Raw genomic sequence first — 26,672 nt, forward strand, 5'->3', positions numbered from 1 at the left:
AAAACTGTTTGTTCAAAGAGTTCCCTAATGAATATACTTCATAGTAATACTTTTTTACAGTTGTTCTACCTGACATAAATCATCTGTTCTCCTCTGGCTCAACAGATATTAATACTATATCCTGCTATGTAGGTCATTCACTTCAGATGGTGAAGGACTTTGTTCCTACTCCTGCTTTGAATCAAGTGCACGAGAATCATATAACTTTCCAGCTCTTAGTGGGTCCCCCATCCAACAGGCTATAGATTACTCTCATCTGGGTCCAGCAATATCACCTTAGTGATGACACAATTCTTCCTCATATTTTTCTCCTGTCAGTTCTAAAGACAGTCTTCTCATGTCTTGAAGAAAGTGATCCAAGAGATGCTTTACTCAAATAGTAAGTAAAGGCAGAAAATATTCCTTAAGCTGTTTGAATTCTAGGTTTCATGTTTATATTCCAGCAAATCATGCTTACTTTATCATAAATGCATGTAAATGAATGCATGAAGAAGCTCTCAAAGGTTTAGTAATTCACTTATTAAGAATCCTTACCACAAACACTTACCAAAGGAACATTTTATGTTCATCTAATGATCTAGATTATAAAAATGTGTTCATTAGAATTCATCTTAGGTGATCAGAAATATTGAAGTTATGTTCTGTTATACAATGCAGGTTGAAGCCTTTGCAAATTCAGCCTTTTCCCAAAAGATGTTTATATTCATCAGTGCAAACATGCTGAACAGTCAGGCTAGCATATACATTTGCTAATCCAGCTTGATAATGCCAGCATTATTTAGGTTACTCAAGTCATTAGCTACACAAAACAGGAACTGCAAACATGTAGGGTTTTTTTCCACCCTGATTAATTTGCTTAGTACTTAATCTCTGAGGTTTAAGAGATCCTACTTGTTTTCCTTTTCAGTGATTAAAAATACTTCATTTAACATTTCCATACTTTAAATTCAGCATATTTCATGCAATATGATGCATCCATTGCTTATGCATTATCACTCCCTTTTTATAATGCAAACCCTGTCATTAAGACCTTAGAGCTCTCTTACATCAGCAACTCCTGACAGGAATGTAAACCTGTGAGTGTGCTGGAACTGTTCAGTGTGAGTAGTAAAACTCCCACTCACAAACAGATTCTGGGGCACACTTAAAAATTTTCAAATGCTTGGAAAAAAATAAAAGCGGGGGAGGGGGAGGAAGACCTACAAGGGGGGGAGGGGGAGGAAGACCCATCACTTCTTAATAAGCATTGATGAAGAAATAAGCAAGCAGTCATACACCACAAATATGAAAAGCTAAGATATAAAAAAGTGAATGAGAATAGATAAACAACTTCATAATGGGACAATTTTCTAAAAGATGATGTATTACCACACAGAAGTGCTATGTAACAATTTTAATGCATTCTCACAGAATATGAAGTTTCTGTAAAGTGATTCTCCATGAAGGCTGCTAGTAAGATGATTTTAAAACTAGGGAAAGCCTTGTTATGAAGCCATCCAGAGAAAGCATCAGAAAAGGACAAAGAGGATTAGTATTCTTTCTTATCTAACCTTAGCATATTGTAAGAACTAGATATACATTTTCTAATTCAGAAGTGTCTAGAACTGAGCAGCTTCATGTCTAAACGTAAATGAGACCCAAAACTAGGGGGAAAATTCTTTAATGAGTTTGAGAAAACAAATATGGTAGACACACTGCAAGTATTCCTGATACCAAGCCATATAGGACTGGGATCCTGAAAAAAAAGATGCAGCCACTCTCTATTAAAACAAAGGTAATGGTGTTGCTGGCAGTGATTTCTAATATTCTAAAAGTTTTTAAATATCTAAAATTAGGAGCCCTGGGCTTTCATCAATATAGAAGTTGAATCCAGATTTCATATATGATTCAAAATGTCAACATGCATTATAATATAACCCGTCCCATCTTGCTAAGGTTATACCAGAAAAATGCCAAATTCTTGGAGTCGGGGCACGTACAGAACTAAAATTTGTCTAGAAACAGGCTCATATCAAATATGTATGCTTTTCATTATCAGAAAGAACAATGATTACTGACAATTCTAGGACACATCACACACACAGAAATGGAAAACAAAAAAAAAAGTTTATTATGTTATCTCATTGGTTCTTAGAGGAGAAAATAAGATTGGTCTTTGGGCACCTCATGTAGATTAATAATGTAAAATTACTTAGGCCAAAGGGCCATTCTCCTTGTAAACCCATCCAAGAGCATAAGGGACAAATTCTACATTCAGTCTTTCTCTTTGCAATATCAAGTAAATTAAGGAATAGAATTTCTGAAGATGGGATCTCCCTGTGTCCTTTCTCCTTGAATTCCTATCAGTATTTAGGTTTTTAGTCAGTTCTTTCATGTTTCCTTTTTTTTTTTTTTATTTGCATCGATTGTCTGGAGAGATACTTGATCCTTGCCTCCAGAGATTCAAAAAAAATAGGTGTTCACAGGGGTTAAGGAAATTTTGACCACTTGCTACATGTTGGCATGTTCAGCAGTAACCCCAATTATTCATGAGGTAGGCCTGTGTCACAAACAGACACAAGGAAAGTTCAGCTTGCTTTAAGAGAGCAGAGTTTAACCCTTGGTCACCTACAGCTGGCACTAAATCCTCCATCACCTCCTTTCTGAAACATTGATGTACAAAGTTGCCATAAGGTAGTAGGGTAAAAACTGTTTTGAGCCTGTCTATCATTTTTCCCCTGCAATGCATTAAGACACCAGACTGTCAAAAGGGCTATGGGTGACTGGCCTGGTTAGGAGCCAGGTGGCAAACAGAGACTGTTACAAAGTGTCGGAAAATGGAACGTGTAAAGCTGAAACCCAAATATAAAGTAGCATGTGAACACAAAAATAACATAGTCATAAAGTAAAAAAATTTATGTTCCTTAGTATAGTAAGGCAGGGATTAGATAAGAATAGACGGTTTGTGCCAGCCCTGAAATAATAGATCTAGGGATAAATAGATCCTTCTGAAAATGCATAAAGTTCAGCTGGCAATAGAGGAAATGGGGAGAAAACTAGCACTAGTAGTCTTTCTATAAGATACAAGAGATTCACAGAAAGAACAGAGGTCATGGCACTGTTGCTTTCTTTTGCAATCACTCAGTGAAGTGGTAAGGCTTGGACAACAGGCTCAAGCCAGAGTTGACCTATAGATGAATCCTGTATATTTTATAACTGATAACCATTGTGCTAGTAGGTATTGTACTAGGTTATAACAAACCACCTAGTCTGATGTAAATGTGCTAAAGTGTTGAAGTATTGAAGCCTGAACAACAGACCCCGAGACAAAGCTGCTAACTTAGTATGCAGTCATTAACGAAATATGTATGCTCAGTAATGAAAGATGTATCTTAGATATCATATACTCATTACTGATGATGAATGTAATAAAAACGTCTATCCTGAATGTATCTGTCTTCTTCTTTGCGTAGAGGCAAGTTAACAAGGTCATGAAGCCAGCTGTCCAGCCTTGAGAAAAGACGTGTGGCCTTGTTCTAAAAAGAACTTTTGGTATATAAGGCTGGACCCGCTTGCAGCACCTTTGGAAGCCTCACCTACAGGTAGACGCACTGCGTAGGACTTCCCACTTGCCAGAAAATGTTCTCCAAATCCTCGCTGTAACCGGGGCTCCCCAGCGACTGCGGATCTGGATGATGGTAACGTATGCAAGTGGTGATGTATCTTTCTTAATCACTATTCTCTCTCTCAGGTAGTAATGATTTGATGCATTACCCTGTATTTTCCTATTTGTTTAAGTGCACTATTCTGTCTTTTCTTACTGTATGTTTTCTGTATTATTCTGTTATATTAATTAGTTATCTCTAGTAAAATACGCCTGCTCTTTTCACTCTGGTGTCTGAGTTTAATTGGTATCCTTAATCAGCAAAACACTCAGGTAAGAAGACTTAATTAGGAATCAAGTGCCAGGGTCATCTTGGTGTTTTACAGACAAAAATCCCTGCAGCAGAGGAACTTATAGGCTCTATATAATGTCTGAATTTGGTAACCGCACAAAAGGTGCAAGTCTAACAGCCTGGATCACTGTACTGCCTTGGGGTTGAATACGCACTTTCTGTAGTTAACTTCCCTTTCACTCTCCCTCTTCTCCTTACTTCCTCCAGAAGCAGGAGAGAAGCCAGTCTTACAGCTCTGCTCTGCTCCACAAGTCCCCTTCCCCCAGCAGCCTGGTACTGCAGGACCCAAGACTGTACCAACAAAGCGGTACAAGTTAATTGCACTACACAGAAGTCACTACTAGTATCCAAAAGCTGAAATACAGTAATAGCAAATATAGAGATTATTCAGGAGTCATTATATAATTTTTTCATATGTTATTTGCTTTTTTAATTTACAGGGATTGTACTGAAAGAAAATAAGAGAAAAATATTTAAACACCGCATATAGTAAAATACAGGCTGTTAAAATCACCTAAGTTTTTCACCATTGCCAAAGAAATTACTGTTCTGAGAAATGCCATTCTCTAAGAAGAGGTTCTTTTATCCTCTTCTCACTGACTTGAACATCTCCACAGATGCTTCCATCCAGCATTTGAAATTTATACAGAAACAAACATAAATTAAGTTGATATTAGATGTTTGCTATGAAAAACAGTATTCTGTGTGTATCAACTATTTCAATTTATCAGCTGAAAAAGAGAACATGTTGACTTCCAAAACTGAATAATTTTCTAAAAATTCAACCAGACTAATACTGTCTATAAGCAAAGCTCTTTGCAGAAAGACACATTAGGTTTTCCAGCTGAGATGCATTAATATTTTAGCCGAGTCTTTCATGGCATTTAGTGTAGCATGTATAATGCAGCATTTGAAAAGTTGCCTGACTCTCTTAGGATCATAATTATTTCTGTAATTTTGAAACCTGTTAGGATATGGGAAACTGCAGTAATTATAGGCCAATTTTCTTAATTAAGGCAGTCTGCAAAATACTCACAGAAGCAATAGCAAAAATGATTAGAACTGATTCCTACCAAAATTAATTCATAAAGAAGAGACACTCAAACAATAACATAAGACTCCTCTTTGACCTCATTAATGAAATTTACAATAAAAGTAATTAAGTGATAGATATAGTATCAGCTAGACCAAAGGGGCTAAATTCAAAATTTAACAGTGTAATGTGCTTTTACCTGATTACAACCAGAATAATGCAATGGAAAAAAGAAAACTGATTTTTCTGGAAACGTATTTGGCAAATAAAATGAAGTAATTGAAAATTTCTATTATCCTTGCCAGTTTTCAGTCATGAGGGATACAAAGTTTTAGAAAAGACTGATACAAAAAAACCCCAAACTCAAAGATATTTAAAAATTGGGAATAAGGATTACAATTTTTCACACTCCCTGAAACACAACTGAAATGACCTAAGACGTTCACATCACTAAGCTCAAATCCAAATTCCATTGAAACCAACAGAAAAAAAAAAAGAAAAGAAAACAAAACAAAACAAAAAAACCCCAACAAACACAACACAACACAAATCTTGCAATACTTCCAGAGGATTTTTGACCAGAGTTAAAAATAATGTCACAGAATCATAGAATAGTTTGGGTTGGAAGGGACTTTAAAGATCTTCTAGTTCCAACTCCCCTGCCATGGGCAGGGACACCTTCCACTAGACCAGGTTGCTCAAAGCCCCGTCCAACCTGGCCTTGAACACTGCCAGGGAGGGGGCAGCCACAACTTCTCTGGGCAACCTGTGCCAGTGTCTCACCACCCTCATAGGAAATAATTTCTTCCTTTTATCTAATCTAAATCTACCCTCTTTCAGTTTAAAAATCATTACCCCTCATCCTATCTCTACACTCCCTGATAGACTTCCTCCCCATCTTTCCTGTATGCCCCCTTTAAGTACTGGAAGGCCATTATAAAGTCTCCTTGGAGCCTTCTCTTCTCCAGGCTGAACAGCACCAAGTCTCTCAGCCTGTCCTTGTAAGGGAGGTGCTCCAGCCCTCTGATCATCTTTGTGGACCTCCTCTGAACTCACTTGAGCAGGTCCATGTCCTCCTCCTGTTGGGGACCCCAGAGCTGAACACAGTACTGCAGGTGGGGTCTCACAATAGCGGAGTAGTCCTAATATATATGTTCAAATGCATTTAAGAACCACCGTGAATATGATTATCACCTTTACAGAACGGGTTGTTAGGCATTGGAATGGGCTGCCCAGGGAGGTGGTGGAGTCTCCATCCCTGGAGGTGTTTAAGAGTAGGGTCGACTTAGCGCTGAGGGATATGGTGTAGTTGAGAACTGTCAGTGCTAGGTTAATGGTTGGACTAGATGATCTTCAAGGTCCTTTCCAACCTAGATGATTCTGTGATTCTGTGAATATCAGAAGTAGCTAATATCTAGTGTTATAAAAGACAAATGTTTATTTACAAGAGATATGAAAGGAAATTGAAAATAATGATAAAAAATACGTCTAACAAAGCAAAACATTTTGGTTACTTCCTGACCTTCTTTTGGTATCTTTTGATTAGAAACATAGCAACTTTTTTGATTGTGCACTGACAGATACTATATTGTATTAGGAAGAAAAGGTTCCCAGAAAAAAACACTGTTTTGCTAAATGAGCAACAAAGCTACGAGGATAATGATTCATTTTCTGAATTTTTTAATACTTTTACTTTTTTTTTTTTTTATTACAAAGAACCTTTTCTTCTATTAACAGCTACCTCTGTCTCTTACTTTATGACTCTTATGGAATCAAGAGCAACAGATTATGAAAATTTATATAAAGTATTACATTGGTAAACAAAAAGATAATAACTATTAATGTAATCCTAGAACAAGCCTAAAAACATGGATACACATCTAGAGATCTGGCATTAGCTAGGACAGATTGGTTCCACTCTGTTGCATTTTGCAGTTGTACTGGCATGAAGTGAATTTAAATTGAGTTCAAAATGCAGCATGCAATTACCCAGAACTAGTAACATACAAATTTGTATTCCTACCCCACCAAGCACAGTCTATCACTACTCTGCCAGGAAAGCTTAGAGATGTTTAGAGATGAGAATTTTGTCTTTAATTGTAACTTAGGGTCTTGGACAATCAGCTTTTAACATCTGAAGACTTCTATTTGCCTGCCCAGCTCAGGGAAAAATTCCAAGCTGCAGGGGAAGTCAGGACTTCTGATAAAGCTATGCTCAGAGCAGCTCTGTCATAAGTGCAATATTGAGATCAGCTCGTCTCAGTTTTTATTCAGACAACAATATAGGTTGAAAAAATGTCCATGCACTTTCTTACTTGCCAGAACTTGGTCATTTAAGCTAAATGGATACAAGACGTGGCTCCATGTGATGTAGCACAAGCCTCCAAGACCCAACTGCCAACTTGGGAGAAGCTGCAAATAACCTGCATAATAACATGCCATATGCAGATACTGAAATGCAACATATTAAGTCTACTTAATTTTGTTCAGCTTGGAGAAGAGAAGGCTGAGGGGTGACCTCATCACAGTCTACAACTTCCTCAAGGGGGGCAGTGGAGGGGGAGGTGCTGATCTCCTCTTTCTGGTGACCAGTGCTAGGACACGAGCAAATGGAATGAAGCTGCATCAGGGGGAGTTCAGATTGCACACTGGGAAAAGCTTCTTCACTGAGAGGATGATCTGCCACTGGAACAGGCTCCCCAGGAAAGTAGTCATGGCACGAAGCCTGTCAGTTCAAGAAGTGTCTGGACGATGCTCTTAGTCATATGATTTAGTTTTAGGTAATCCTGCAAGGAGCAGGGAGTTGGACTCAATGATCTTTATGGGTCCTTTTCAACTTGAGATATTCTATGATTCTACTTATGCCCACACAGATCAACTACTGAACCAACACCAGACTAATTGTGTCTTCCTGTTGTAACTATATGTGCATAACTTCATGTATTTCAATGTTACCTGGCTGCTTTTCCAGAGACCTTATGGTCAGATATCCAAAAAAATTAGCATCTTTCCATGCAACAAAGGATTCAAAGAACTTTTAGATCCTATAAGAAAAATAAAAGAAAGTTCCTGCAAGATCACAATACAAGTTTCTTGTTCTCTTATTGTCTTTTGTTTGTTTGTTCATGAATTGTGACTGAACCAGCTAAAGGGTAGTAAATGTTGTAAGGAACCTCTGAAAAGACAAATTAATGGCAATATCAAAACAAATAGCTAAAGATGCACAAAAATTATGCTATAATCCATAAATACAACATGAATAACCTTTTATTAATGAGTATGCAATACATTAATGCAACTCTAAAAACAAAACTCATAAATACTATGTGATTTGGAGCCTTCCTGTCCCTGCACAAAATTATTTCCCTCAGTTTGCAAGTTTTATCTGAGAAGTTGTTATTCTTGCACTTTTCCATTTGATAGAACTCAAGAACTACGATTATTCAATTATACAGGCGAGAGACAAGTTTAAAAAATATGGTGTGCATCTATATCCAGCCACAGAAACATGAAGGATTTGCTGTAGGTGATGTTTAAGCTCCACCTAACTTCTGGTGAGGACAACTCCAGTGTTAGTGGCAGTTAACAAAGTAGCATCCCCCAAAGAGCTCTGTTCCCACATTGCATCTACAGAACTATTACAGAAGAATGTCTATAGTCACTCTCTCCTTTTTATCTGAATTCACTGACTATTTATAAGGCATTTGTAAAAAAGGGCAAATTTACTCTGTATTCCCATTCATAGGCAAATGCAATTTCCTATTGCCAATCAAAGTGCAAATATAACATCTACTCAGCAAACAAAATGTTCTTTCTAGCTTCTCAAAGATAGCTTATACATTCATCATTTATTGTTAAGAGTAAAATGCATGCAGAATAAAAGGGGAAGGAGGGTTTGGCTTTCTGTTTAAATACAGTACTATTCTCCCTATATACATTTATCATTTACTTCTTATGTCTTTTTCCTTTAAAAAAAGTTTAATTGCTAGAACATCCTTAACTGTTTCGCTCTCCTGGTAAAGAAAGCCCATTCCTATTTGTTATACACAGCCTGACTAGTTTTTTATTCACTTGCACAGCATTGCTTTACCTCACTTGTGCTTGGTTTCCATCTGGAAATCTTTCCGTGCAAATTTTGAGGAACTAGTATTTGCCTTGGATTTCCAGATGTGCAAGTTACCCATATGATACTTATTACATAGCTAATAGCATCAAACCTTTCACCAGTGGCTGCCATTCATCCAGAAACATCTGATGTACACACACTGTAGTTGTAGGGCATCAAAGGTATGTCTGACAGTTTCTGAAAATGCTGGATGTAATGGCCATAATCTGTGTGATATGGTCAACGTGGATACAGAGTAGGTCTGATGTTTTCTTGAAGCGTCAGACTCCTTCACACACTATAAACAACACATTATGGTCATCTAGGAGATCCTCAGTCAATATATGGAACCCTACTCATGCATCAACAGATTTGGAAGGCCTGAGATTAGATATAGCTATAGTACTATAATTCCTTATTCATAGTAATTCCTCGTTCAATGGTAACATACAGATTGTTTCAGCACAAATTGTGAGAATTGTATAATACATTTGAGGTTGGCTAATAATATGGGAACTTGCACTACCCTTCCATCATGATCTATAATTATATACTATTAAACAAGATTGCTGGGATTTTTTAGTTTTGTCTGTCAAGGGATAGAGGAATAGGTTTACTTGTATTTCTCACCATAATTTAATCTTGCAGGGAGGACATTCAGCAGCAAAAAAAAAGTATTGTCCTTTCAACTTAAGTATTCAGTGATTTTTCTTGAGGAAAACATAAACACTGTCTCCCAGTTCTTTGTCAAAGTTTGAAAAAATGCAAGTTTCAAATTAAAAAAGTTCTCCACAATTAGCATTCATATTTTTGTAACAGTCTGATGATCTAATCAAGATCAAGGCCATGAGGCATTATTATGCAAGCTAAAAATACAGAGTCAAGGAAGTAAAGGGAAATCAGTCATAGATCCTGTGCTATTTGCTCCCAATAGTTCCCTGTACACTGCCAGCTCTGAGCTGCTGGAAAAAAACATTGTGATGCTGCTGTGCTCACTAACTCCAATGGACTGTGCAAACAGGGTAGTGAGCATATTTAAACAATTCCTTGGAAGTGTATTAATAAATAAAAAATCTTATGCAGTAAGCTACTGTCTTTGAAATTTCCCTGGCTTGTAAAATCATCTTGACAGCACGTCATGCCCTGTTACACTGGCATATTAGGTAAGGATGAATGTCAAAATAAGAATGCATGACAGGCCAATTATCCTGGCCCGAGTGCCTTCTTAACTTTCCATATTTCTACAGTATTATGAAATATTATACTAAATAAGAACCAAAATTGCACAGTTCCTTACTGTTACTGTGCAACCATAGACGATCTTATAGTTCACACAGGTTAGAATTTATTTTCAAGAGCATCAACTTTGTAAGTAATGCCAAAGCCTGACTATACATTTCAGGTTTTGGAAGTACATGAAACATGGGCTGATTAGCTAATTTCAATCATGATTTTTTTCTCTTAGTAGGAACATCGTAAAATAATTACCAGATAAAGCTCACCTTAGTCATAGCACAGAAAACTCATGATGTTTTTTGAAAAATTTGAATTTGAAAGGTTTCAGTGGGGGTGAGATGACAAGTGAAGATCTACCAGTAAAGGCTGACTTAATTCTAGCTGTCTATGGGATGTTTCTGTGACACTTTAAAAGAATCTCCTACACCAAATTCCTTCCCCAGCTCATTCTCAATAAGTAGTCTCTGTTCATCAGCATTTTGTCCTAACATTCTCAGTCACACTTGACAAGGCAGGCCAGCTGCAGCATGGTCTCTTTTCCTACTTCCAGTGGATGGCCCAGGAACCATTCAAGTGGAAGGTGTTATTATTGAATACTAGCTCACTATAGCTACTACATTAGAACCTGTGCCAATACCAGATAATCTGAAAATGAGACATATGACAACTCATTCCCATCACCATAGTCATGGTTTTCCATTTCTGCCTTTATAACTCTGGATTTCTCATCAACCCACTTGCTATTTTTGAAAATTACTCACTTACATAGCAATACCAATAACATGACAATTTTGACTTCTGAAACATATATAAAGAACAAATACCCCCCAAAATATATGCACAGAGATCCTGAAAGCTTCTTTTCTTAATATACAAATCACATCATTGTTTAAACAATGAACAGGATTAATGAATGCAAAGATTCAAATGTCAGTTATATAAACTGAAATTGTATACATATAAGTAAAATTAGGTATTCAGCTAAGAAATTATTGAAACGATTTGAAGATGAGTCACTAGCAACAGCAAGCTATAACAGAACAAGAGCAAATGAACAAATAATCATCTTTAAAACCAATGATGAAAGAACAACCATATAACTTCCTGTGTTTTAATGTTTATAATAAATAAAATGTAAACAGCCATCTCCTTACACTTGCCAATATGCATTTCTTAGTATTAGAATTAATGCAAGTAACATTAACAAAAACTCTTATGATGAAGTTGCTTAGAGGTATTTAATCCTTGGAAACTTCATTTACCACATTCTCAGGTTAATTGTTTGAAATCATTCTTTCCATTTACAAATCGAGAGGTATTCTTAGATTATATAATACAAGCAATACTCTCTACGTGACTAGCACCTTCAATACTTCTGGAGCAGTCTGTATCTTAGTAAACACATACATCTGTTCCAGAGTTCCAAAAGATTTTTCTAAAAAGAAGTTAGTCCTTAGTATGACTGAAAACCTGCACAGGAAATTTAATTTATTTTAGATGAAAAATTGCTAAGCAAAACAAAAACCTGAACAGACACAAATAAATGTTTTTCTAGGTAGCCTATAGGAAAAAATACTAGGGTGGTAGCACTTAAAAAATAACAAGGGCTACTGAGTTAAATCAGCAACACCAGATAGCATTGATAAGCTTGCAGCATAGATTCTCTTATGTGCCATCCAACTGGATGACATTGACCAGAAATGCTTTCCTTCAAATTTTAAAGAATTTTTTCCTACTATCTAAAAATAACCAGAACGGAGAAGCTGGAATAAAAATTCCTGTTGATGAAATCTGTCATTGTTCTCACCCTAAATTTCTGTAATCAGGCCTGTTTTCAAACTTTCATTATCATTTGCTACAGTCAACAGGAAGAAGAAAAACAGGAGTAAGTGTCATTGATATCCACCTTTGGCTGCCACACAGAAAAGTCCGGTTTAAGTTTACAGGAGTACTTACAGAATCAATCTTCCTAGCTATTTTTTTCCATTCAATGAAATAACACCTACATAGATAATGATTGAGTATAGTGATTAACTATTTGCCTCCAGTTAGATTCATCTTTAAAGCCTATTAAGTTCAGTAACATTTAAAGTTCAGTATATGTTTTAAGTACATAGCTGAACTGGACTGTCAGATTAGCCTGCTAGCAGGTACTGTGTGCATCCCATGACAGCCATTCAGTCTTTCCTGACAACTGTTGTCAGTTCAGTGTTCTGAAATATCAGGCATAGTCCAGTGTGTACCTCCATTTTAATGTTAACAGAGAAAATTTCAAGATCAATTAAATCTGTCTAACAGAAACATATATGTATTAAGATACATAATGAGTATCCACTGTTCTAATGACTTTTAAATGTTAAACATGAAATATTGCCTAAGGTAGTTTCTCTTGCGTATTTTTGGAACAGTTGCAATTGTATTCAATATTTGGAAACAAGAATGATCACAAAATTGTCACTTCAGAACAGCCTGCAATGGAAAACTGCCAGTGTTCTTCACTACAATGAAAAATTAAAAATGACCTAGCATTTGAAATTATGAATAACAACTTGATATTATTAATTAATAGCATTAACATCTGTAGTTCTACTACTTAGGTTATATTTGTAGCATATTGTTCATAATGTGCTAGAAAACATATTAGTACTAAAAACGCAAAGTCAAGGTTTGCATTTCTTAATCAACTTGACAATGGAAAACAAAGATCAGTTGTTTCTTTCTGCATTATTACAGCAGGAGCCAATATCAGTATGAACATAGTTCCACATGGAAACCCAAAGAATGATTTTTCATCCATAAGGCAATGATTTTCCCTCTGTAAGACAAATATCTAAGTCAGTTGGTTTATGGCAAGCTGGGCTCTTGTCAATTCTCTCCACCTAATTCCAAGCAGAGCTCAGACATCAAACTGAGTAGCAGTCACATGAGACTGAGGTCTCTTACTCTCCATAGCACAGAGCTCAGTCATTTCTGCAGCAGTTAAAAAATATATGTAGGATCAGGAACATGCACCACTATCACCAGACACTTTAGCAGAACCTGAAGCTCAAAAAGCAAATAGCTCTAATACTTCCAAGCTAAAACCCATAATACAAATTCCTGTCAGCTCCTGCCTTTTGGCTCTGAACTGGAACCAAGACTCCCTCTGCACACTGAATAAGAGCTGAGCTGGAATCTCACACCTTTACAGAAGTGTTTGCCCAGTCTCATACTATCAGTAGGGGCAGTGGGATACATATTGCTTAGCTTCTTCCTTTCCAAGTAGTCTTGGAAAGTAGGCTTGGAAAGTAAGAATGGGCTGTTTGAGTCTGTTCAGCAGTGGAGGAGACTGAAATCACATTTCTTATTTTTCTGGAAAGCACTCTCAACAGAAGACCTTTCATGAAAAAAGTGTACAATCCACATATTCTCCATTACCACAGTGTTAAAAGAAGACAGTGAGTTATAGCATGTTATTTCAATGTTATATCTGTTTGAAGTAATAGTATTGGCAACCACTGTCACAGGAATATTCTGGACTGTGAACAGTAAAGCACCCAAGCTCCCATAAACAGCATTACTTTAGACACACTTTATTCCCACATGTCTTATTATGCATTTCTGAGTAAGATTTTTTGCGATGTTTTGATATTTGCACTTCTTTTTCTCATATTTTGTGTAGAAATAGTGCAATGGCAACTTTGACAGTGATCAGCCCAAAGTCTCACATGCTCATGTGGCTTCAAGATGACGTCAATTTGTCTCTTCTTTCAAATACCAGGTGCCAGATGGTTTTCTGGCCATTGTATTCAGACGGTCAAGTGATACATATTTTCTCTTTAGCTCCCTACAGAAGAGATGTCATAGCAGCATATAGTCATAAATCTCGTAAAGAATTCTAGAGAATGAGGGGTTCTTAGATTCTACCAGGTCTATCAGATTTGGTCCAAAGGAGCCAGAAGAGACCTGATATTTTACACCATTTTTGTGCTTTATTTTCTAATTTTTCAAGCCTCTAAGTAGAAACAGATGGAATTTTATCCAACTATCATTTGTGACAGCAGACCAGCCATGCAGAGTAGCATTTTTGGGTTTTTAACCTACATTATATTTAATGAAGAGTTACTCAAAAAGGATTAGTGGAAAATCTCAAGGTAGAAAACCTCAGAAGGCAGGAGCAGTAGTGCAACACACTGAGGAAAATATTTGCCTAGACATGAAGAGAAGTTCTCCCAATTGCTACAAATTTCAGTGTCAATTAAGAGGACTACACAGAATAAATAACCCAAGTTATAAACTAGGAGAAAAAGAAAGCAAACAAGATAAAAAGTACATAATTTAATAATAAAAAACCCTCTGAAAATGACAATTATATATCTAGAAAAATTTATCTTTATTCTGCAGATATTCAGCAAAGTTTATTGGGACAGTAGGACTTTCAAAACACTAGAAAAAATGCTGCACACCATTTGTATGGTTTGTAGCTGTACACCACTTTTACACGTAATTAAAACACCATTTCTGTATTTTTCTTGTGTATCAAAATCAAATTGCCATTATATATTGATGCAAAACTCAAGAGAAAAGACACTAGAATTTTGGGGTTTTTTTCCACCCTTTTATTTTTCATGTGTTTTTTTTCCAATACTCTACAAAGGTGAGAAGAAAGAGCATTTAGTATTTCCATAGCTTTAGGTTTTTTCTCATCAAAGTGATCTAGAGATGCCCAAGATTCTAAAGATAAGGTAAAGAATAGTCTCACTTACGGTCTATAGATAAGTTAGGTGAGCTAGTATAGACATTTTCAAATCTACCAATCAGGTGTCCCACCATAGTTGCAAGACATAGGTACATGATATCTTCATCAGGCAATAAACAACCTAAGATCCATTTCATAAATCCTATAGCACAAACACCTCCGAGTAACATCTGGGGTTCCCAATAACAAATAATCTATTGCTGTTGAACCTGTTCAGCACCCCGTTGGAAAACATCAGAACTCATATCTAATAGATCTGAAAAAAACACCCACCAAAAAAAAAAAACCCCAGACTATTATAGATTTTTTCCCTGAAGATCACAAAAAAAGTACTGTCATTAGCACCACTTTAAGTCACCCTCAAAATATGTTTTCTACTTAATATTCATTATAATCTATGAATTATCTCAAGACATAGAAATATCTTTTGCCTTTTATCAAATATTTTGGTTTTGCACAGATTTCACAATGAAAAGTTTGGCAATGGAGAAGAATGTTCCCCAAAGACCACGACTGAAAGTATCCAGAATTATACAGCATGGCATTCACTTTACAAATTTTTATAAGACAAAGAGGTAGCAACCTATTTCAGGTGGTAAAACATACCTTCTTTCACAGATTCCTTCTGGCAGAGGTGTCATAACATAGTAAATAGTGCAAAAACAATCACCTTTCAATATTCTTTAGAGCACTATTAACGTGCTGTAAAGCAAGAAACTAGCCTGAGGCATTTGCACAGTTGCATATCATTTAGGAGAGTTCATCAGTGGATGCCATTGGAATTCTCCCTCATTCTGCAGGGGTGATAACTAGCAACACAGTTGCCACAATTTATAAGACTGGAAGTTAATATAAAAGCTAGCTGAGGTAGCAGAAGAGTCAAGGGTTTATTTCACCCTTTTAAAGTCTTTGAAATTATGGAAAATAAGGTAGGGAAGTAAAAATCTCTCATGCTTTTTGTTGCAGTCCTACACTGCCATTGGTGACATACATATAAACAGAAATAAAGTTAGAGCAAATTTATTTTTAGAGACCTGAAACATGTATCAGTCAATGTTCTGCTGATGCATAAAGTCTGAGGTTACCACTTAGTTTTATAAAACTGTCACTACAGTATAAACTCTGTGTTATGCATTACTTCTTGATATTTGTGAAAGTTGAACACAAAAGATATATGGCTCCATGTTACTATCAGTGCAGCAGGCAGCTTGAAACCAGAGATGTGGGGCAGATTTTCTCTTCAGGCAATAATTTTTAGATTTCAAGTTACGGTCTGCACCCTGCTGTAACTTTATCATTTGAGCATTTTCTAAGACAGAAAATGAAGTACGTATTCTCCACCTTTTCTGTTTCTCTGGATTTCTTAATACATGGGTATTACTTATCGCTTATTACTTAAATCACCAAATGATTTTGAGCCCTCACAATCACAATCAATGATTGAGCCCCCTATATTTTTTCCTTACTTCAAATTATCATTCAGAATGATAGGCAATATGCTTGCAGACACAGAACTGGCTTTCCTGTTCAAGATCCGTAAAGGTGTTAAAAGAATCTGTTGAAGAGTATGGACCTGAGTCTTTGTCTTTATGCCTACAGCAATAAAATCAAAGCAATGGGAGTGAAAAGATACATATCCTTCATTCTTCATCTCTATGGGCCAGCCGAATCCTCTCACCCAGAGGTCTATCAGTTTCTTCACACTATCTACATAAAAGAGGGAAAGACATATAGTCAGTAGCTATTCAAAATTATATGCCATTTCAACTTGCCTGAGATGCACAGCTTTAAGCTTAGAACACAAATCTTCCTTTACTTCATTAAGCAATGAATCTCCTACTCTGACTTTTTACGCATGAAAGACAATACTAAGTTACTGCAACCATGTAAATTTCCAGAGGATGTGCAATTGCAAGCACCTTAAGAGATCTACTCAAGGAAAAATCATGAGTATTCTGGATCTTTATAACATTTTTCATTCTTTCATCTCACCTAGGACAAGAAATCCCTGTTTAATCTTTTAATGTTTTCGGGTCCAGGATTAAAAGTATTATGCGAGCAAGACAGTACTTTCCTTTGAACATTATGCTGATGATAACCTCTCTTTTATGTAGCATATGATCAAGTCTAAACTCAGAAAGGATTCATTAAGCCCATCTCTGACATATTTTTTTCATGTGGAATACTCATTCTGGAGATTCAGTATTGTTATTATATACATAGATACTAAAATAAAGCCTTATGAAAGATTATAATACCTTGGTCCTTTCTTTATTCTCATTATGGAGCTTATTAGTATTACTTTTATAACAAAAAAAAGGTCTTCCCAGATTACAAACTCTTTTCACTGAATTTTTTTTCTTTGAGCTTTCTCAACTCTATGCATGTAAATGAGTTGTTCTTTAAAGGAAATACCAAGGTCATGATATTGGTCAGCAGCAGCAAGTAGCAGTTATCAGTGAGAATTTCTCCATGTCAAAAATCTGCCCTACCTAGCAAAAAGTGCACTTTTTTTTTTTCCACTTTTATGTTCTCAATCTTGTTCTAGAAAATAAGGGGGAAAAAAGTATTAGGTGTATTAATCTTTCTATGAAACAACAATGCAACACAATCACTTATGAAGCTATACTGAAAATATAAACAAAATCAAACAGAAGTTTCACTTTTTGCCCCTTAGACATATTTGCATAAAGAATCAATGACAAAATATAAACATTGATTATGTTTTTAGCAGACCAGACTATGTACTTAAGAAAAATGCTGGATTTCTACTTTGTAACTATTTTCAGAATCAATTTTAAAAAGAGCAAAAATAATTCTATAACCAGCTGAAAAGGAGACAATGCTTCATTCCTGTCTACACTACGACTGTTATCTTTAGGCTACTTGGTAGTGGTTAAACAAATTTTTTTCTAAATAATTCCATTGGTAGAAATCAATAGAAAACCCCATATCTTCTTCAAAAGGAAGGGGGGGGGAAAGAAAGCTTTCTACCAAAACATTCTTATGTCTCACAGAATAATAATTTAAAAAAAAAAATATCTAGCTTGAATCTGTGTTATTCCCTATAAAAATTAGATGACACAACAAAAAGGAAAGAACACAAGGGAAAAGCAGCAAAGTTAAAGGACAAAGATCTTTTTTATACAACATTTGTTACTAAAATTACTAACTGGATCATAGAATCATAGAATGGGTTGGGTTGGAAGGCACCTTAAAGATCATCTAGTTCCAACCCCCCTGCCATGGGCAGCGACACTTTCCACTAGATCAGGTTGCTCAAAGCCCCATCCAACCTGGCCTTGAACACTGCCAGGGGAGTGTTCAAGGAGAGGTGCATGCACCACCTCTCTGGGTAACCTGATCCAGTGTCTCACCACCCTCATAGTGAAGAATTTCTTCTTTATACCTAAATCTAAATCTATCTTTTTTTCAGTTTAAAACCATTACCCCTCATCCTAGCTCTACACTCCCTGATAAAGGGTCCCTCCCATCTTTCCTGTAAGACCCCTTTAAGTACTTTTAGGCACATACTTAAATAACACTAAGAAGCAGTTATACTTCCCTCTACACTGGGAAAAAAACAAAAAACAAACAAACAAACAAAAAAAAAACAAAAACAAAAATAAAACCACAATATTTTAGATCTTTTTCTTATTTTTCTTAAGCTAATTTTACATGCAAAAATCATATTTAATTATTATTTCATGCCATTTTTTGTAGAAGGAGAGTTATTCAACATGATTTTACTCAAGTTTGTGTTCTCTTGCTGACTAAAGAAACTATTGAAAATAATATGCAGATATCAAAACCAAAAAGATAATTTTTTCCTTCCATTTAAGATTTGATACTGAAGGAATATGTAAGTCAGCACCAATAGTAATTCTTTGGGTTATGAGAAAGAGTATTGAAGTATTAACCTTGAGGTTTAAGATCAAAATGGAGAACTTTAAAAGTTCCAAAGGTAGGGAAGAGATAACATATTTTCAAATGTGTCTTACATTTAATAAAATTCTATATTTAGAATAAATTACATAGACTTTCACATAAAATTCCATATATATTATACTGACAAACTGCACATTTTATCACAGTTTGAGAATGAAAGTGTGTGGGGAAAAAAAATATATATGGGAAATATTTTAGTTTGCTTATAAACATCAATGTTCTTTGGAAAATGCAGAAAGAGTGTAGGCCTCAACTAGTAGTTTGAAAGTAATTCTGGCAATTTATCCAAAGGATAACCAGTACCCATTGAAAACATAATACCCGTCCTCCTAAAGACAGGCATCCTACAGACAGTAATTGTCAAGCCCACATCTGTGCTTGAATCAAAACTTTAGGCCTGATCAGTCAGCATCTGAAATATGGTAGGGAAGAAAACTTCAGTCTGCCATAACATTTAGAGTCAATTTAAACTTGATGACCTATCTCATCAACTCTGCAGGTATTTGTCCTTTGGCCAGGTGATTCCCTCACCACATATGTCATTTTACCTTGCAGTGCTGTTATAAGGCTAGTGGAATTCAGAACTGCTGATGTCATTTACAGCTAACAGGGCACGATGGAAATCAGGAAATACACTGTGCTTTAACATTTATCTGTAATGCATAAAAAGTGCATAAGCTGTTACAAGTAACTTCAGTATGATAAATAATGATTCATTAACTCTTGTTAATCAATGTTAATGTTAGTTCTGAAATAAAATTCTCAGAAGTCTTTGACAGACAGATCTCACCACAGATTTCCCTTTCACTGTATGTATGTAGCATTCTACATCCCAGACCTTTCTTTACTAAGAATGGGAATTCATCACAGCACTGACAAGTGAATCTGGGAGTGGCAGAATCAAAACTGGTTTTCTATAGATCCGTCTCATGGAGACTTCTTTAGCATATGAAATGATGAGAGCTCTGACTGAACTTTTTCATAGCTGAAACATTCACAGTCTCTCTCTCACATCTGACATTCAGCAAGAGGTAAAACACTGAAATCAGTCTTCTCTATTTTCACAAGGTTTGGAGAAACTCCCTCCCTTAGGATAATTTGTGAGATTTCAGAAACAAGTGATCATGATTTAAACTTAGTCAAAACCCAAAAAAATTCTCTTGCTGAAATACACAGACATGGTGCTTTAAGAACTAGTGCTTTCACAAATTCAGCAAGCATCATCTGAAAAAGGAAACAAATGTTCTGATACATAGAAATTACTTAAGATTTTTTTTTACAAGATATGCAGCAAAGCGATCACACTGGATTAGGGAAAAAAGAAAAGAATCACACTGGATTAAAAATGCACCCAAATTAAAAGCTTACAGTGAATGGCAGAAAGGATAACAATGTTAATGAATGCAAATCAGGAACTACAAATTGAAGAAAATTGGTAAGGTAAGCATAGGGACACAACAGAACAATAGCACAAACCACATAACAATGTGAGGAGGGTGTTTTGAATGTACATTTTAAAAAAAATAGTAATCCTGATAAATGCATTCATATATTCCACAACAGAAAGAGTGGATAAAACCAAGAACAATTAATTTCTATTGTATGACAGAAAAAGGGGGGTGGGAGGGGAAAGCCAAGTCATCAATCATAAGAACATTTTTTAAAAATAGGATATTTCATCCCCATAGACAAAAGCAAGATCAACTATCTTATGCTATTCTAGACACTCATTTCTAAAACTCAGAACTAAAATTAATGTTCTAGCATGGGAAAGACCATAGCTTTGTAGCATCCTTACTCATCCCTGTAATCTCCTAGTCTGTGATCTGTCCCCTTAAAATTATTGAACCTTAAAATAATTTAACCTTAGTACTATTTGTTTTCTAATTTCTGGATACAGAGACCATTTCGCCATCAATTAAACCTTGTTTCTAGTTATTTGGCTTGCTCATGCAATGTCAGGGGAGTAAAATTAGCATTATACGTAAAACTGATATAATATGTAGACTGGGACAATCATTACAGCTTGCTTTCTTGTGCCATCTGGAGGTCATCTTTCTCAATATTTTTACAAGAAATATTTATCTAGTAAACTAATTTACATTACCTGTAATACTTTCACAGCTATAGCTCTCAGCAACAGCTAATCTTATTATGGGTATTTCCAATCACAATATCCTTAGAATATGATCTGCAGTGACCCTGAGACTGTGGAGTTTAAGGGAAGTGAGCAAGACTGACAGCAGAACTATAATCCCAGACTTCAGAAAATCAAGCTTTAGCCTCTTCAGGGACCTGCTTGGCAGCATCTCATGGGAAACTGCCTCAGGGGACAAAGGGGTGCAGGAGAGCTGGCTGATTTTCAAGGACAGTCTCCTCAGAGCAGAGGAATGGTCCTTTCCAGGGTGCGGGAAGGCAAGCAAGCATGGCAGAATGTCAGCATGGGTGAACATGGAGCTCCTGTCAGCTCAGAGAATAGTGGGCTGGACATAAGGTGGAAGCAGCAGTACAAAGACATTGCCTGCACAAGTAGGAACAGAGTCAGGAAAGCCAAAGGTCAGCTGGAACTGAAATTACCAAGAGAAAACAGGAAAAACAAAACAAGAGGTGTGTGCATCAGTAGCAAAAGGAAAAGTAAGGAAAGCACAGTAGAGAAAAGAGTTCAGTATCACTTAACCCACTTGTACATGCACAAGTCCCAGGTATCCGATGGGATATATCCAAGGGTGCTGAAGGAGCTGGCCAATGTCATTGCAAGTCCACCCTATCTTTGAAATGTGACAGCAATTGTGGAAGTTCTTGTTGACTGGAAAAATGCAAAGGCCACATCCATCTTCAAGAAGAGCAAGAAGCCTTACCTGAGTCTCTGGGAACGCTATGAAGTAAATCCTCTTCTAAAACATTTTTTAACGTGAAATACAAGGTGATTGAGAGCAGCCAGCATGGGTTTATCATGAGCAAGGCATGCCTGATCAACTTCATTGTCTTCTATGATGAAGTATCTAGTGCTGTGAGCAAGTGGAGGGTAGTGGATGTTTTAGAACTTGATTTTAGCAAGGCCTTTGAAAGTGTCCCACAGCCTCCTTATCACCACACCCATAAGCTACAGGCTGGATAAGCAATGAAATGAATAGAAAATTTGCTGAACTGACAGACTCAAATGCTGGGATCTGACTATGTAGAAAGCAGCTCTGCAGAAAAGGATCTGGTCATAGCAAAAGACAGGCTGAACACAAAGCAGCAGTGTACCTTTGCAGCAAAGAAGCCCAAAAGCATCCTGGGTTGTATTGGCAAGAGTGTAGCCAGCTGGTGCAGGCAAGTGCATCTGGAGTACAGTGTACAGCTTGAGACTCCCCAGTACAATGTTGGCATATTGGAACAACTGCAGCAGAGGTGCACCATCTTGGGATGGTTGAGGGCTGGAGAATGTGATCTATGAAGAAATGTTGAGAGAGTTCTGCCTTTTCATACTGAAGAAGAGAAGGCTCAGGCAATGAGAGGACTCACTTCTGTCTATAAATATGTAATTGGAAGATACAGTGAAGGCAGAGTCAGAGTCTTCCTGGGGATAAACAGCAATAGGAGGAGAGGCAGTAGACACAGCCCTGCACAACCTGATCTAAATAGACCCGTTTAGAGCAAAAGTTGCACTAGACGACCTCTGGACAACTCTTTCAAACCAAATTACTATTCCATGATTCTTACGTATATAGAGCAGAGCCAATAAACTTTTATTTCTAAGACTAAACCATTATCTAAATTTCCTCTTAGTCCTCTAACAAGCTACATTTTAGATAGTGGTGTCCTCTACATTGTCCTTTGTTAATTACTGCAATCACTAAAGATTTACACCAGTGTTGTGGCTGCATCCTTTTGTACAAGAGCACAAATTCTTATGGACATTAACTGTTCTGCAAATTCAAGCATGTGATTTGAGTAGTTTAATACTGATATAGATTTCTAGAAGCTGCTTCTCTGCTACTCTCTGAGAGCAGTACTAAATATTCTAATTTCTGTAACAGATTAATTAATGTACCAGAGATTAAATTTGTAATGCTGTATATTAAATTATACTTCTTATTAAGAAGTTTTAGGACATCCTAAACAGGAAGATTTTTTCGATCTGGAGGACACAGCCCCCGCTTTCAAACTGTTTTCTTAATTTGAACTCAAAATGGCTAAATAACACTAGAAGACAGAAAAAGTAAGGTGGGAGTGAATGATGGAGCTTATAATAAAAGTAGAAGATGCTTCCAGCTGATTTTGTTACGTTTTGCTTATTTGGTGTATTCCTAGGAAGATTAGCAATATGTAACCACATTATAATCATAAATTCTACTCTCACTTCCACCACTGTCTTTTGTATATTTAAGTTAGTGAGAGCATTGTATTACCTGTATTGTCTTCCATAATCAAAGTAATAAGTTTCCAAAGGTGATATTTGCATAATTACACATACAGAGCAACAAAGATAAATTACTGCATATCTAGCAGAAAAGTATTCTCTATTCACATCGTTGTTCTAAAGTGTTTGGCAGAACCAAATAGGAATGTAGTAGCCCAGATGTTGTTTCAACGACAGGATCATCTAAATTCAGTGTAAATTTAATAGGCAACAGTTATAGGAGTTATTCTGCACTTATGCTTGTATAGCTGGCAGCTGTACAAGATGACATTTAGAAAGGAATGGCAGGCTTTAAGGAACAAAAAAGATGAGAAAAAAGAAGATGGTATGTAGGTCCTAGGTAGTGCAAGGGCTCAAAATCCTTAAGTAATTTAGGGGAAGATCTAAAAGAAGCTAACATTATAAAAGGACTTTTATAATGTTTTATAATGTCTTTTTTATAAAAGGACTTTTTTAATGTCGCTCTCTGAAGTTTACAAGTTTGCAAAGAAATTCAGTCAGACCGCTGATGGAAGTTAAGCATGTAATCCTTTTTGGATGTTAATTCATTACAAAGTCAGCTCAGAGGATTAGAGTGCTCAAGGTTACTTAGTGTAGGCCATCAAAATGAAAAGCCATATGAGAGCAACCGTTTCCTCACAGATACTGCACTTTGCTGTCGCAGTCTTCTAGAAACATATCCTATGATTCTTTTTGCATGAATTATTCCAGTTCCTTCCCAATAAACTGTGAAATAACTTGTCAGTATTTCTGGACACTTTGGAAGGTGATGGAAGAAGATGAGAACTAAAGTAATTTAGCTTGCTTTATCACTAGCAAGACCAAGTTACCCACGTGTGTAAAACATTCAATCAAGTGTTAGTCATCCTACACATCTCTGCTAGAACTTCTGTGTGTTAAAAACCACAATATTTACTTGCCTTTTCATAAGACTAGTATGTTTTCCAGTCTATACTGTAGCATTACATGTGCAAACAATTTAATATGCAAATATACTCTTAGCTAAACAGTTCACCCTTTCACTTCAGATCAATGACATTATTGCATAAATTATTAAAAACAAAACCTGATCATCCAGATCAGAACAGTCAAATATTATGCTAGCAAGTGTACATAGATACACATACACATGTGCATAGTGAATTAAACATTTTACAAACATGTAACTATTTTTAATTAACTATTTTTGTAAAAAACTGTAAGCATAAGAATATTTATGTGGCTGAATAAAGACATACCTGTCAGGTACACTATTGCCTTAAACCAGCTCCTAGCTAGAGACCTCAAGCTGTATCTAACATAATACTATATCCAAAGACCTCAAGCTGAATCTAACATAGTACTGTATTCAAGCTAATAAGCCCACAGAGTGCTTGTAGTTAAGAGCAGGCTACTTTATAGCATGGTCAGACTGAGCTTGTTTTATTTCCTGGAAATAATTTAGCAGGCACTTTTAAGAATGAAGATGCTGTACTCAAAACCAGTACCACACACTGGAATATAACTGAACCTAATGTCCCCAAAATACCAAAGAATACCCACAGGTTAATCTGGTGTAAACAGCCATGCTCTACTGAAATTGAGAAACTGGGACAGTGACAGAGATTCTTCATTAAAAGGGTCTTCGGATGAAAACAACAAAAGATGGAAAACAATAGACTTTCCCAAGCGTAAATATAATGGAGTAAATCAGTTATCATCTGTTCAGAGAATAATTTTGTTAGGAAAAATAAACTCTAAAAAATGCATAAAACTGCTAAGTGTCATTGCGTTAAAACATTCTGTTTATATGTAAAGACTTTATGAAGTGACAATATTCTAGTGTATCTGTGACATACACAGACCTCACTAAGAAATAGTAGGATGCATTTTAGTTCCAAGATTGGTATTTAGAGACAGGATTTGAAGACTCTTTCCCCTTTTTTGTCTCAAAATGTTACTATAATGAGCATCAAGTTTGTAAAATTATTTGCAAACAACAAAAAGATACCGAATAGTCTGTACCCTTTTGTATTCAAGGATTTTCTAGCTCCAATTCTTCCCCTCTTTTCTTGTGATCCTTTTAATGAGAGCTGCACTTGAAACAATTTACAGTTCAAGGTGAATACCAAGTTACATCTCACATTATTCCAGAATCTGTAGGTTATCTGAGTCATATTCATGTTGTATATGATTCTCTGCAATCAGCAACTGTCGTATGTATGCCTCTTTATCCAACACATACAGAAGAAGATAAGAAAAATATATAGGACTGGACAATCCATCACAGTTCTGACATAAGATTATGTCCTCACCTAGTGAAATTACCTCTCACTATAACAGTAATCTTCTCAAAAACAAACAAGAAACCACAAAAAACCCCACCCAAACATTGTTAGTTTTCAAAACCAGATTCAATTATGTGAATAACTGAACTCTTAAATTATTCTGTTAAAAAAAATTCTGTAACTTTAAACTTGTTTTTTACACTGAAAAGCTGATGCATATCATTAAGCTCTTCCTTTTCCCTCCTTGAAGAATGACATGATTTTGTTTACTTTTCTAAAAAACTTTTTTATGAAAATTTAGTATTCCAGTCACTGCAGTTCTTTCAACCTCTAAATGTTAGGATGCATTTCTAGAAAGAAGAAAATCACAAAACTCTGAAAATTAAGTTGGTTTGTATTAATTCATCTACATAATTCATAGGGAAAATGGTCTTTGTTAGCTTCTTCACTGAGAAAAGAAATGCCTCGTTAATTTTAAACACATCAATCTGAAAATGTTATCCATGTCAGATAGAATAATGACTGACATTACAGAGAGCACAATAAACTGCACAGAAAATGCAATCACCCATTATTCACTGTCATGTGAATTTATACTCATGTGTGTAAATACACATGGGGTTTTGTACTATGAAAGCTTTGAAAAGTAGAAATCTTAAGAGTAACTGTGATGTAGGTGAGGAGACAAATAAAGAGCAAGGATTTAGAAATTCATATAGAGACAGCTAAAATACTGACTTTTGCATGTCGCTGAAATAATTGATAATATCATGCATTCACTGCTCACCCTTGGTCCACAGACCGAGACATCTCTTCATAGAAAGCAATCAAGCTGGCCAGGTTTGATTTATTCTTGGTAAATCCATGCTGGCCTCTTCCCACTCAGTTCTTTTTATTATTTCTGGAAATTACTTCCATGTGACTGCAACGTTACATTATATTACTATATACCATATTACTAGTCTGTTAAGCATATCTAGCTGTCCTATTTAATTTCTGAAATCT

This window comes from Strix uralensis, chromosome 5 (assembly GCF_047716275.1).
Source record: "Strix uralensis isolate ZFMK-TIS-50842 chromosome 5, bStrUra1, whole genome shotgun sequence".
NCBI lineage: Eukaryota > Metazoa > Chordata > Aves > Strigiformes > Strigidae > Strix > Strix uralensis.